The sequence below is a fragment of the Dermacentor andersoni genome, chromosome 8 (assembly GCF_023375885.2).
Source record: "Dermacentor andersoni chromosome 8, qqDerAnde1_hic_scaffold, whole genome shotgun sequence".
NCBI lineage: Eukaryota > Metazoa > Arthropoda > Arachnida > Ixodida > Ixodidae > Dermacentor > Dermacentor andersoni.
In genome coordinates this window covers 32857919-32871968 of record NC_092821.1, presented here as the reverse complement: position 1 = coordinate 32871968, position 14050 = coordinate 32857919, and the positions used below count along the sequence as shown (strand labels likewise).

At 45.9% G+C, this 14050-nt stretch overlaps 1 protein-coding gene across 3 annotated transcripts in view; it reads right to left on the bottom strand.

Annotated features, from left to right (window-relative positions):
• Positions 1 to 6986, bottom strand: part of LOC129380134 (uncharacterized) — a 48660-nt gene extending 41674 nt beyond the window's left edge. The window contains exons 1-3 of one of the 3 annotated variants that reach the window (XM_072289612.1): positions 6807 to 6986; positions 2657 to 2764; positions 1458 to 1612 (exon numbers count right to left, since the gene is read on the bottom strand). The gene's annotated coding sequence lies outside the window, so the exon portion shown is untranslated. The remainder of the gene's footprint in view (positions 1 to 1457; positions 1613 to 2656; positions 2765 to 6806) is intronic. The other 2 variants (XM_072289611.1, XM_072289613.1) reach the window with 2 other exon arrangements.
• Positions 6987 to 14050: the final 7064 nt, after the last annotated feature.

Genomic DNA, 14050 nt, shown 5'->3' with positions numbered 1-14050 from the left:
CTACACGTCCAAGCGGATGGCAGGTCAAACTACACTGTTTCCCTTCTATCCAGACAGATTGAGCAAATTCTGGCCATGATCCTGAGGGTCTCCAACAGGCGCTCGGGCCTTCGAGAAGAGGACCTGTTGCGCTTGGTGGAGGCATGCGTGATCAGCCGCCTCACATACCATCTCCCATTTCAGCGGTTGACCCAAGCGCAACAACTTCGCATAGACTCAATGATTCGCAAAGCGACGAAGCTGGCTCATGGCCTCCCGAACTATACTTCCACACGCCGTCTCCTTAACTTAGGGACACATAACACCCTAGGCGAGCTGCTAGAGGCACACTGGGTCAGCCATCGCCAGCGCCTCCTACTCACTCCTACTGGCCGCCATCTTCTCACACAGCTAGGATACTCTGTCCCACCCCTTGAGTCTGAAACCCGTCCAACGATCTTGTTGTCAGCGATACGCCAAGTACTAAGTATTCATCCATTGCCACGTAATATGCACCCCGAACATGACAAAGGGCGGCGCAAAGCCCATGTACAATACATTGGCCGCATGCTTGCAAACATCCCGGAAACGCATACTTTATACACGGACACATCACGCACTCAAGAGGGCTACACCTCGGTAGTTTTGGATGGCACCGAATCCCTGAGAGACTCTGCTGCAATGCGCGGAACAAATGCCGCTTACGGAGAAATTCTCGGTGTTGCTCTTGCAATTCGATACACCATCCGTGTTCCTGAGGAAGTGTATATATTGACGGACTCGCAACAGGCATGCCGGGCGTTCCTATCAGGACATGGCATCCCGAGATCGGCGCACCAAATTCTCAAACAGATCCCGCAAAATACACCAACCACACCTCCCCGCATCTACTTACTCTGGACCCCTGGTCATACCTCGCTGCCGGGTAACGAACGCGCACATGCGGTTGCCCGAGAAATTTCCCTCCGGGCGACTCGGCGTGGTGAGGCGACTAGTTCAGAGTGGGGGGATCCCTTGCTCTGTTACAAAGACATACTCCGTCATTATACACGCATTCGTCGCACCACCGCCGTCCTTCTCGCGGGAGGAAGCAGTGCCATTACGCCAGTTACAAACCGCAACTTTTCCAAATCTTGTCTCTCTCAATAAATTCTACCCACACTGTTATGCAGATCGTTGCCCTGGCTGTGGCAGCTCGCCCACAATCTTTCACGTCACGATTGAGTGCACTGCTAACCTCTTTCCTACCTTGCAAACTCTCCTTTACCCCCTACGCAACAAAGAGCTGTGGGACGATGCCCTTCGCGACGGACCTCCAGAGGTCCTCCGAGCTGTGATACAACGGGCTCGAAACATCGCCGGAATCCTCTTAGGGACCCTGGACTGAGGGTTCCTCCCACACTGCTCTCGCCATTCAAATATTATTAATAAAGATGTTTTTACTCTTGCCCTGACACTCAAACAGCCGAGTCACCCACTTGATAAATTTCAATCAGGGCACTAAGCTGTATCACTGCTGATGGTCGGTGAACAGGAGGGCCCTACCATTTTGCTTCATTTGCTGTGCTGCTGTAGTTCTTGGCACGGCAGTGGCAGACGCCTTCCGGGAACGGCTGGCAGGTTCGGATGGTTTCTGCAATGTGAGCCTAATAACTCTTTTGCCTTAAACGAGAATACAACATTAGTCAGGATGGGCATTGACACTAACATAGTGGTAGCTCTTTGCTTGCTGCTGCTATGCACTAATACCTTGAAATGCCATTTTTCGTTGAGAGCCTGTATGTAAGTGCACCGTGGCACACACGGACGCAAGGCACACGTGAACATGAAGTGTGAAACCAAATCATCCGAACACCACCAGGCATACGTTCTGTGTGCTTAGCCGAACGGCCGAACTCGCGCCTGCCGGAGCCAATGTGCGTATGCAAAAGATGCGAGCTGGCGAGGGGAGGAAGGCAAGCATGCACTGATGAACGCTCTTTCTAATTGACCGTCACCTGCGAAACAGCCGAACGCCGCACTTGAAATTTGTCAAGTATGTGACTTGGCCCCACGAGAGTGAGGGCGAAGATTGGCATCACTCGGCGCACCCTCAAACCAGGTGCCCGATAGAGATAGCAGCACCGTGGTGTGGCCCCACAGCCGCCCCTGTGCCCGGAGCCGGGTATTTTTGACCGCGATTGTACATATAGACACAGATTTATGACAATGAGTCAGACATTGAGGATGCAACTGGCAAGTGATAGTGAACCTGACACAAAAGATGTTGGAAAGCAACAGTAGTCCCACAGGGAAATTGCTCACAGCAGAGCACGATCAGTCGTAGTTCGCAACATGATTATTCCTTATGATTTATTCTCTCGGGACACCTGGAAACAAATTTCCTGGATTATTCTACTATGTCTTCTGTGATGGCATCAGGCATCAAGTGCAACACAATACTACAAGTGTTTTGGCCTAGACAAATTTATATGGGCATTTAATGCATTGTGGGAACTTCCAACCAATAATTGGCCAGCCTTAGTCGCCTAAATCTGAAGGTGCCTTGCCACCTGTACAGCACAACACCTATATGGTCTCATGCATCCCTCAAGCGACCTTTAATTCAATCTTCATATACTGGAATATCTCAAGCTTTAGAATCAAATGCATGCCTTGAGCAAATGGATATACATACCAGATCCTTGACTAAGGCAACCAGCAGCAATCAGCACTTGCAGCTAATTGTTGTCAACAATGCAGAGATAGCATAGATCTTGATGGGCACAACTAACATCAGCACAAACTGTAAAGACAGCAGTAGCACAGTAAAACAAATTAGACAAATGACGGTATACACATCCAGGTACATGGGCCTAGAGCACTTCACTACATAATTCCCACACAGTGAAACGTACGCTCCTCGCGCAACTGGGAAAAAAGTTTTTAGCTGTAAATGTCAGGAGTGTGTAGAGTTTGTCTGGGTAGATCATAACCGATATTCTAAGTGCAGCACAGACAAAAATTAAGGCAGACACACTACCTGTGTAATCTACCATATTAGTGTTATTACAATGGCGATCACGGATTACGAGCATAACATATTGTTACAAGGAGTCTAATTAAGAAACTTGGCACTGAAGCACTGGATGGGGCGAGGCCACCAGACCAAAAGCAAAGTCCTCCTCTTCCCCTGCTCCTTTTTTTCAGTGTACAAAAGTTCCATTATAACATGAACAAAGAAAGCCGTGGACATAGGTATAAGGAGCCGATTCGTGCACTCATCCATGTTTACCTTTGAAGGTGCTCCCAAGCGACAGCAGCAGGGAAGTGAGTTTGTTTACCTGCTCACTCACCACGTACACAATGCATGACACAACTCTACAGCTCACACATAAGTGCTGCTAACAAGCTTTAAGTCAAGTAAATGTATTGTCACTATCTGAAAGCAGGATTACCAAATGGTCCCAACAAAAAATGGCCAAATGATCTCAAAATGCAGCCCAAGAATAGTCAAACAATTTTTCGTGAGCAAAAAGTACCCAATAACATAGCCAAAGCATTTGACGATATTCCGCAGGTGTCTTTTAGATAATGTAGATGGTGTCCAAATCTGTCTGCGTATTTTTACAGCTCTAAAATTACTTCACCTCATGCAACTAATGCAACATTGGCCTCGAGATACGCGAAAAGAAATCTAGTGAGAGCTGCCACTCAGACATGGGTTTAGACACCACTCAGTGTTACAATGAACCGAATAATTTCTTTTCCGATTTACTCATGACATCATTTACTGAGCTGTGTTCTGAGCTGTCTTTAGTTTGCGTCTCGCTTTACCTGAGACCCTTTTCAGTATGAGTCGGGCGAAATATTGCCAGCTCCAACCTCGAGGATCATGGTTCAGCTGGTCACGATCGAGTGCTCAAGAAGCAGCCCGAACTCAAGGCATTAAAATAGGGATGGTTTGACTCATAAAATAAACGTTATTTCCCTCCCACTCACTCTCTCACCTTCTCTCTCAATTTACTCAGAAGCAGCTCGATGCCGAGTTAGCAAACACTGCTGCTTGGAGACACACTGAACTTGCGAGAAAACTTGAAACCTTCTCGCATTGTCCCCGTGCGAAGAAGCGACAGTTGAGACTGCAATTCACCTTTGAGTGGAAACAAACAGAACGACCTGCTGGCCCATAACAGAAGAGGTGAATTAAAGTTCACGGTTTTAATTGCCACCTCAATTACGGCACTGGCAATAATCCAGGTGGTATTAGTGTAGAAAAGTGTTGAACTGTGCAATATTTAAACAGGGATTCTCTGGTAAGATTCACGCAATATGAAAAACATGCACACAAGTTTCTGTGAATGCAGGCACGAATGCATATGTTGCCAAATTTCCAAGGGGAGCTGTGTACCGTATTTTGAGTGCGATTTAAAAAAAAATAAGGTAACGTAATTCCACTAGGGAACACACAAAATCTATTTTATGAGTCTCGCACATCTGTCAAAGTTAAGTACAGCCTAAACCCCTTTGTCTAACAAATTCAGCACTATACATCAGAATAGGAAGTCAGTAGAACACTATATATACCTTTGCAAACTGGCAAGAACTCTTTGTCCAACCAGCACAGCGATGTGGGCAAAAATAATATGGACGTAACAGCACCACAAACAGCTATTATGTTTATCGAATGCAGTTTTTTCTTTTCATGACAGCTCGAAAATATGAGGAGCAAAGAACAATATAATGAATGGTAAGACAAACAAAGACCATTTACAATGGTCACAAAGCATGTAATTGTGCATATAAGACTGTGCATATAAAAAGTAAGCCAAAATTGCAATTACTCGTACATACATAGATTAAAGGGAAAAATTGCCGCAGGTGTACGGTATGGAAATATAAGAGTTCTCATCCTGACGCTGGCAAGGCATCACCGACCTTTGGTGAGTATGCCTTGCCATTTTCACTGTGGATGAACATCCTTTTCGTATATTTACAGAGCTTATCATTGTAATAATATGCAACGTTTAAAATGTATCATGAAAATTTTTACGTAATACAAAGCTGCTTGACTAAAACAAAGAACAAACAGAAAACATTGCGTAGAGTCCCAGTTGATTCTCACACTGGGGATTTATGCAAATGGATTAAACATACAATCTATCCCCACTTAACTCCTGCTTCCACTTAAACCACATAGAACTGCAGAGTTGAAACGCGACACGAACTGTTCATCTGGCTGAAAATCTTTGCAGCAGCCGCCACTCCCTGCCAGACCAAACTTAATGAGGTGTCTCATTTGACATGCGGTTTCTCACATCCCTCTTTGTCAACGAAGTCGTGTTGTTCAGCCAGGTTTCGTTTACAAAGAGGGATGTGAGAAACCGCATGTTGAATGAGACACCGCATTAAGTTTGGTCTGGCAGGGAGTGGCGGCTGCTGCAAAGATTTTCAGCCAGATGAACAGTTCGTGTAATGCGGTGTCTCATTCGACATGCGGTTTCTCACATCCCTCTTTGTCAACGAAGTCGTGTTGTTCAGCCAGGTTTCGTTTACAAAGAGGGATGTGAGAAACCGCATGTTGAATGAGACACCGCATTAAGTTTGGTCTGGCAGGGAGTGGCGGCTGCTGCAAAGATTTTCAGCCAGATGAACAGTTCGTGTAATGCGGTGCCTCATTCGACATGCGGTTTCTCACATCCCTCTTTGTCAACGAAGTCGTGTTGTTCAGCCAGGTTTCGTTTACAAAGAGGGATGTGAGAAACCGCATGTTGAATGAGACACCGCATAAAGTTTGGTCTGGCAGGGAGTGGCGGCTGCTGCAAAGATTTTCAGCCAGATGAACAGTTCGTGTAATGCGGTGTCTCATTCGACATGCGGTTTCTCACATCCCTCTTTGTCAACGAAGTCGTGTTGTTCAGCCAGGTTTCGTTTACAAAGAGGGATGTGAGAAACCGCATGTTGAATGAGACACCGCATAAAGTTTGGTCTGGCAGGGAGTGGCGGCTGCTGCAAAGATTTTCAGCCAGATGAACAGTTCGTGTAATGCGGTGTCTCATTCGACATGCGGTTTCTCACATCCCTCTTTGTCAACGAAACCTGGCTGAACAACACGACTTCGCGTGGAAGCTTGGGCTTGTTGGCGATTCAATGGAAAATGACACAGCGCAAGAAAGACACGGACACGAGAGAGCACTGTGTGCGTGTCGCTATCTCGTGCCCTTGTCTTTTTTGCGCTGTGTCCTTTTCCAATGAACAACATGCATTCGACAGTTGCGTTCGAAAGAGGCAGCGCAACGAGGGACAAGCAAGCTCAGACAGCATGGGGAACACTGCATTTCCGGCACTGCTTTTTGCACTCCTAATTGCTCCTGATGCTAGCCCACAACTTGGCGATGCTTGATGATACTGGAGCAGAATATTTCGTTTTGGTTTCGACAGTCGAGACTACTTCGCTTCGCTGTATTCACTCTTGTGTAAGCGCGCGAATGGCAGCCGCCGGGGCGTTCCGCAGCTAGCCAGCGACGTCGAACGGTAGTGCCTGGGCCCGATATTAGATGCGTCGGCCGCTGCGCGCCCAGAAACCTCGCGTTTCGAGCCGAGCTACCTGTACACATCGCTGACTGCCTCTGGAGCGTCCCGGCGGCCGCCGTACCCGTGCTCTACGCATGGGTGACGCGCACTGTCGCATACATACTCGAACAGTCGCGTTTCTCGTTTAAAGCGACTTGCGGATATAAAGTAAATGAATAACGCGGTGATTTGCGGGAAAACCAAGCAATAGGCATTGAGGAATCTTTGATAAACATTGAAGGAATCATCACGGGTGGAAATGACGCGCCACGTACCACATGCGTACGTACACTTGAGCTGTTCTGCAAGCCCACATAATGGTTTGCTGTATAGCAGCCGGCACGGAACACGTACTCGACAGCTGTCAGCCCAGCTATTTACGCGTGAACCAGCAGCAGAAGGCGCCAAACCCAAAACAACTTGGAGAGACGGGAAACTAGAACCATAGAACTGTACTAGACTATGGTTGAGTGGATCGAACAGCGCTTTTCGCTGAGGCGCCGCATGTGGAAACATTTTGCGAGGGCGCTGCGAGCGAACTGTATTGAGGCGGAGACGCGTGTCGCGGCATATTCAACGTAATTTCGCTGCGGGCCTTGAGACCGATCGCGCGCGTACGCTCTTATAATAGTACTTTATTTCCACTTCAAATTTATAATGACACCTTTTTGCTACGTATAAATATTTGAGACATGGGTTATGCAACATGACGTCCTCAATTTTGCTGTCGTTGTCAAGTGCGTCGTCTGTTAGCGAGCGCGCGTTCGTTGCGCGAACGCTGGCGGACGCCCAGTTTTTCTGGCAAACAGCCTGTGCAGTAAAATTTTTTATCATTTTACTTGCTTTCGTGTGCCCGCGACTCTGGTCGGCCGGTACCATAATCTTAGCCAGGTAAACTCCTATTTTTAACACTGTTTTCTTTTAAGTAACACGTTATTTTTGCCACAGAAGCTGCCTATCTGCAACACAAGGTACGTAAGAAAATTTTATTGATATCATGTCATTTTACGCCCGTTTCTTGTTGGTGGAATATTGATCAGGGACACTGATCAAGGAAAGCAACATATAGGGAAATAAGCCGGCTTTAACTCCGTGGCGCGAAGATGCAGATGAGCAATGCGCGCATGTAATGCATTCTAGGTAAATGCAAGGGTATATAGACATATATATCCATGACATGTATGTAAGTGAACAATTATCAAATATTATAACTACACTGATTGAAAAAGTGACAACTCCTGACCGGAATAAGCGTGTTTCTTTCAAAAGCTGCACCATATCCCTATGTGAATCAATCCACCTTCCGAGTAAAGGCATCAAGGCAGTTATTGGACGTTAATATGAACGACAGTGTTAGGGAAAAGATATTCCCTATGTACTCAGACTGAATCGGGGAGACGTACCGGGAAGTCTTTACTAAAGTAATCTCCGTGGCTTGTCTGCGCGATCTCCTTCAACGTGCCAGCAGGCGAAATGAAGTAGAAACATATTGTATTATCAAATGGGTATTTGCTATTCAGATCGTATCCGACTTCAGAATTCATTATTAAAAATAGTCGACTATAGCTGTTTCCGTTCAAATGTAACGCATAACAGCACTTTTGAAGTCTCGAAGATGAGGAGCCGATGCATTGAGTTAGGACTCTTATGGCCGAATGATTGTGCTGCTGGAGAATCGTGGCTGTTGCGCAGAGGCACACCAGTTCCTGAGAGAATTAACGCACGGGTGCTAATCGGTGCAGACTAGCTTTGATAAGCAACTGGCGAGGCTACACACAGCCGGCTACCAGAGCTCGGTCGTTGGGGCGGTGTCAAAAACATTGCTCCAGAAGGGGAAGGGAAAAAGGCATACGCCTAGGCCCGACCAAAAACGAGGCAAACCCGCAGTGGTGCCATACGTCCACAAGTTTTCCCACAACTTGAAGAAAGTCGCCACAAGGTTTGGTGTGCCAGCTGTTTTCTAGGCACCGCGCAAGTTGGCTGGACTGTGTCCGCGCATAAGCCGCGTTGACAAAAAGTCAGGATGCCAGAAAAAGCTCACTAGACAGTACGTGAAATGTGTGACGGTCGTTATATACGAAATAGCGCTAAAATGTGGGAAATCCTACGTTGGACAAACGGGGAGATGTGTTAATGACCGGGCCCGGGAGCATGAACTGTCTGTAATCAACGAAGGTAACGCGCATTTACCTGCGCATTGCACGGTTTGCCTGGAAGGAACATGCCAGCCACTACTGCGTGAGATAAAGATACTTGGCAGGAGTGGTGATACCTTAGCAAGAGAACTTTTGGAGGCATATCACATATAAGTAAGAGGCACGAGCTGTATTAGTGACACGTCTGTTTTTCTGTTTGAAAACGAGTTGCAAATGCTGAAAACGTCACTGTAATCGCTCTAGGCAACACTGATGCACGCATGCGCATTTGTTCATTGTCCCTGCCCTGCTCTAAGAATATTCAGTTGAAGTTCAGCGCTCAATCTGTCGTTTCGTACTCTTGGTATGGTATGGTATGGTATGGTATGGTACGGTATTCCTTATGTGAAGGCGCACACCCACTGTGGGGGATTGGCCAAAATTTGGGTGAAATTAGGCAATCTTTATTAAATACTAAAATTGGTCAAGCTAACTGGAGGAAACGAACAAAATAAAATGTTTAAGAATTCAAGACAATCTCTTTGTAGCAATTATAAATTCCTCCACGCTTAAGCAAATATCCCTGTGGCACTTTCCAAGAGAGGAGGCTCCTAGAGAAAGGATATTTATAATTGTAAAGCTAAGACCAAGCTGCGTAAATCTTGATTCTAGAATATTTTTTCTTAAAGAAGTAAAACGGCGGCAGAATATGAAAAAAAATGATCTATTGTTTCATCTTCTCCACAGACTGGGCACAGAGAGGAGGGCACCAGACCAGCCCTGTGACGATAGAAGTTTAATTTTGGTATTCGACAACGTAATCGGGTAAAGATGACTTCAGTTTTTCTGGTGTGAAAGGAATTTTTGGGCCAAGGGAATAGGAGGTTTCAATATTCTGAAAAATTAGCTCTTCCTTCCCAAATCTTTATTAATTCCTTTTTTTTTTGGCGCAACAATGTATTAATTAGATCCCAACCAACTCGCCCAGCAACGAGTTCTACTCAGTTAAAAATCGGGGCCGAAAAATCTTGCGTTCTTGTTTCCGCAAGACCAATGACAGAATATTGGATGCCAATGCTAAGGCAAAGAAGAGAAAAGCTGGATTTCTGCTAAATAAGGCAGCGGTTTCTTTGTAATATATATTTGCACGAATGTTCTGTATCTCCATTGCTAAACTCATTTGAAGTGTTGTACATATGTGGACTGCGGTACTTCATGTAATAATTCTTCGAAAGCGAAATTATTCGTTTAGAGCCTAATCTAGACTGGAATAAATACCTGTGTCCCGAATGTGAAGAAGGGCACACCAGCGAAGTTGTCATGAGATATTTGTTATGGTGCAGTGCTAACATTTTGTTGAAGAAATTTTGTGGTCGCATGAACGGCAAACTCTTTGACGCCGATGATAAATCAAGGCAAAGAAGCTACTCTGAAGAAGAGGGCAGCACTGTGACTTTTCAATATGTCATGCTCATAATATGTCATGCTACTGTTCCCCTTGTTAACTATGGCATGCTATCTCTTAATGTGTCAAGCACCTAGAAGTGACACCACCATGTTCTTTAAGTTCAAGCTTTCACCTGTCTGCGAATAATGTATGTGGGCGTCATGAGCTGAGAAGAAAAAACTTTCATTTTTTAATGTCGGGCTTTTTAATTATGCAGCGCGTACATAGTTATGCATAAATGAAATCATTTTGGAACACCCTCTGTTCTCTGCGGGCCATCTGCTCAACTGTGCCTTAAAAAAAAAGCAATAACTGCGCTCTGGTTAACGTTGCCCATAAGGGCGCGATCCCTCTATTCAACATGTACATGTACTTCTTAACATGTACATGTACTTCTTACATGTACAACATACATGTATATGTGCATGTACTTCTTATTAGTCGATTGAACAAACTGATTTTGAATTGAATTGAATTGAACCAGTATCCCCGAGCGCGCCGCCGGCCTCTTCTACATGACGTCACTCGCCCAGCGCTCAGGCCTTCTCTTGTCTAGGTGGTGTTGGCAGTGCGCAGAACACACAGGGTGAGATGTTTGTTTGAGGCGTTGTTGTACACCATATTTTATACTCTGAGAGGATTGAGCGTTGTCATTTCCTCATATGGTACATCGCACTGTGGCAGAAGTATTAAACTTGAATTGTATTATGGGGCTGTACGCGCCAAAACCACACTAGGATTATGAGTATTATTATCTGGAGATAGAGACCTTAATAACTTAACAACACGACTAACCAAACACCTTAGAAAAATCGCGTCTTGGTGTCTTGAGAATGCGCTGCAAATAAACGCCTCAAAAACATGCTTCATGATTTTTCATCCTCATCATAAGCAAACCTTTTTAGTTCCCAGTCTTCATCTAGATAACCACATAATTTAACCATCTGATACGACCAAATTTCATGGCGTCGTTCTTGACTCGCATATGGAATTTAACAAACATACCACATCCCTTGTTTTAAAAAAATTGGTTTTGGCTAACATGTATTAATGAAATCTCGACATTACATTCAGCAGCACGTCTTATACGGTCACTGTATTATACATTCATACATAGTCACCTGATATATTGCCTCACTTCATGGGGAAACACGTATGCAACACACGTCATGCCTTCATCCCTTACAAAACTAAGCAGCACGCCTCCTCACCTGGCATCTGCCCTTCCACTTTACCAGAAACTAATGGCGTTTTTCACTGGTCGATTCGGGGCAGGATTTCTTGCTCCGCGGCAACGAATCCGAATTTCACTGGTCGATCTGGAGCGGGTTCGCGCGTTCCACTGGTCGTTTCGGATCAACTCGCTCCGCGCCGGATCGCTCTCACTTGCTCCGCCGCTGAGGCGCGAATTCGGGCGGAAATAGCTCGCGTCACTTCCGTCTTCAAGTGAAATAGGTACCCGGTTGGTACGCACAACATTGTGTTGCTTCGCAAAATGGCTGCGTTCGGTGCTGCTGCAGCGCTCGCGTTTAGCGATGAGAGCTCGGACGACAGCGATTACGAAGTGACGCAGGTGCTGTACGAAGCCTTCTATGCACGTTGTCCATGCACAATCCTTGCGGGCGCGACATGGAAATGACGGACTATGCGACTGCCACGGTCAAATTACACACGGGGGACGGCGAGTTTGGTTGCCGTGGAAACGTACAGAACGGAAGTCGGGCATGGTTTTCGGAACCGGTTCGTGCGACGCGTGCGACGTGTACGCAGACTTCCTGTGTGATCCACCGCGGAGCGTTTTTGCGCTCCGTTGGCCGATTCAGATTTGTGAAACCCGAGCGCTCGCTCGAGGATTTCGGCGGCCGCTCCAGATCGACCAGTGAAAAACGCCATAAATATCCTTCCCAGGCACGTACCCAGGGGGGGGGGGCCCGGGGGGGCCCGGGCCCCCCCCCGAAATCAAGTGGCGTACCCCCCCCCCCCCCACCCCCACCCACGCCACCACTCCTCACACATTCCTAAAGCGCCGCCAGACCAATGTTGAGACTTGGCAGCTGTTCATCGGTCAGCATTATGCCGCCTTTTTCACTCCTTTTAGATGGCGGTAGTTATCGGCATCTCTTGTAATGTGAAGGACAGTTTTCTCATAGATTCCGCACCCGCGCGATTAACTCGAGATGCGTTCAGTTGTCACCATCTATTCAACCGTCACGCGCATAGCTGTTGCTTTTGTTAGTTCAACCTTCTTTGTTTAGGCTGATCCTGGGACCAGGAGAGGGATGCGGCTGTTACTCAGCTGGTCTGTACTCTCATGGAACGGGTTGCGGCCGGAGAAAACGCCAATTGCATTTAACTTATCCCTTTGCTTCATTATTTCCTTGAGTTACGGCTCGCCGCGACGCTGGCAGATGCCCGGAACCATATACACGTGATATGGGTTAGATAAGGTGGGAAATAAAATAATGTGAAAGAGCGTCCATCATGAAACCCTGCAATAACCCTTAAACCCATAAGCAAGATGACTGTCGCCCGTTACCTCGTCTGTTTTTCCCTAATTGTATAGCACTTTTCGTGCAAAACTGTCAACCGGAAAGAAAAATCGCAAGGAGTTGAGTAATTAAGCGATCTACTAAGGGAGAGAGCCAAGGCAACAACCAAACTGCAAGCAAAAGCGAATAATAAAAAGTTAACCGTTGTTTATGAGAATATTCATGGATCAACATCTTTTTATTTAAAAAGGACGTAGAGAAAACGCCGCCGGAAGTGGAGAACAATTACTTGTTTTGAATGACGCTTCTACAGTTATCGGTCGAACCGCCTCACGTAGCCACTTCTCTGCTGTGCTTATGTGGGTTTTTTTCTAACCTTTCGCGGTGAGCGCAGTACGTCTAGAATCGCAGAGCCCTGCGCTCTACGCGGTTGTATGGGACTGGTGGCCGTACAGCGTTACGCAATTCTCGGAACTCTCAAAACTGATCAACAAGGCGAAAATAACTGATATTCGAAACTATAACATGAGAAAAACTGAAAAAGCCGTAAAAAATGAACGCAGCCTGAAATCAGTAAAGAAGAAACCTGGCATAGGACAAACCATCATGTATGCACTAAAAGATAAGAAGGATAATATCATCAGCAATCTCCAAGATATAGTAAAAGCAGCGGAAAAATTCTAAGCTGACCTGTGTACAGTACCCAAAGGAGTCACGATACCTCACTTAGAAACAGTAATGAACAGGATACAGAAACTCTTTTATAACTAGCGATGAGGTCAGAAGGGCCCTGCAAGACATGAAACGATGAAGAGCGGGAGGAGAAGCTGGAATAACAGTCGATTTAATCAAAGCTGGAGGAGACATAATGCTTGGGAAATTGGCGGCTCTTTATACGAAGTGTCTATCGACTGTAAGGGTCCCACAAAACTGGAAGAATGCAGACATTATACGAATCCACAAAAAAGGAGACGTTAAAGAATTGAAAAATTATGGGAACATTAGCTTGCTCCCAGTATTATATAAAATATTTACCAAAATAATCTCCAATAGAATAAGGGCAACACTGGATTTTGTCAACCAAGGGAACAGGCTGGCTTCAGGAAGAGATACTTTACAATGGATCACATCCATGTCCTCTATCAGGTTATTGCGAAATCTGCAGAGTACAATAAGCCTCTCTATGTGGCTTATATAGATTACGAAAAGGCATTTGATTCAGCAGAGATAACAACAATCATAGAGGCACTACGTAATCAACGAGTACAGAAGGCTTACGTGAAAAGCTTGGAAAATATTGCTACGTGCGTGTGGTATTTGTTTGTTTGAACGAGGCGCGTAGGCGCCATCACTCCAGAAAAGAGGAAGAAGAACGAACTGGGCTCGCGCTGTGAATCTAACCGGTCAGCGCTGCAACCGTTGTTGTAAATATAATCTGTAAATAGTTT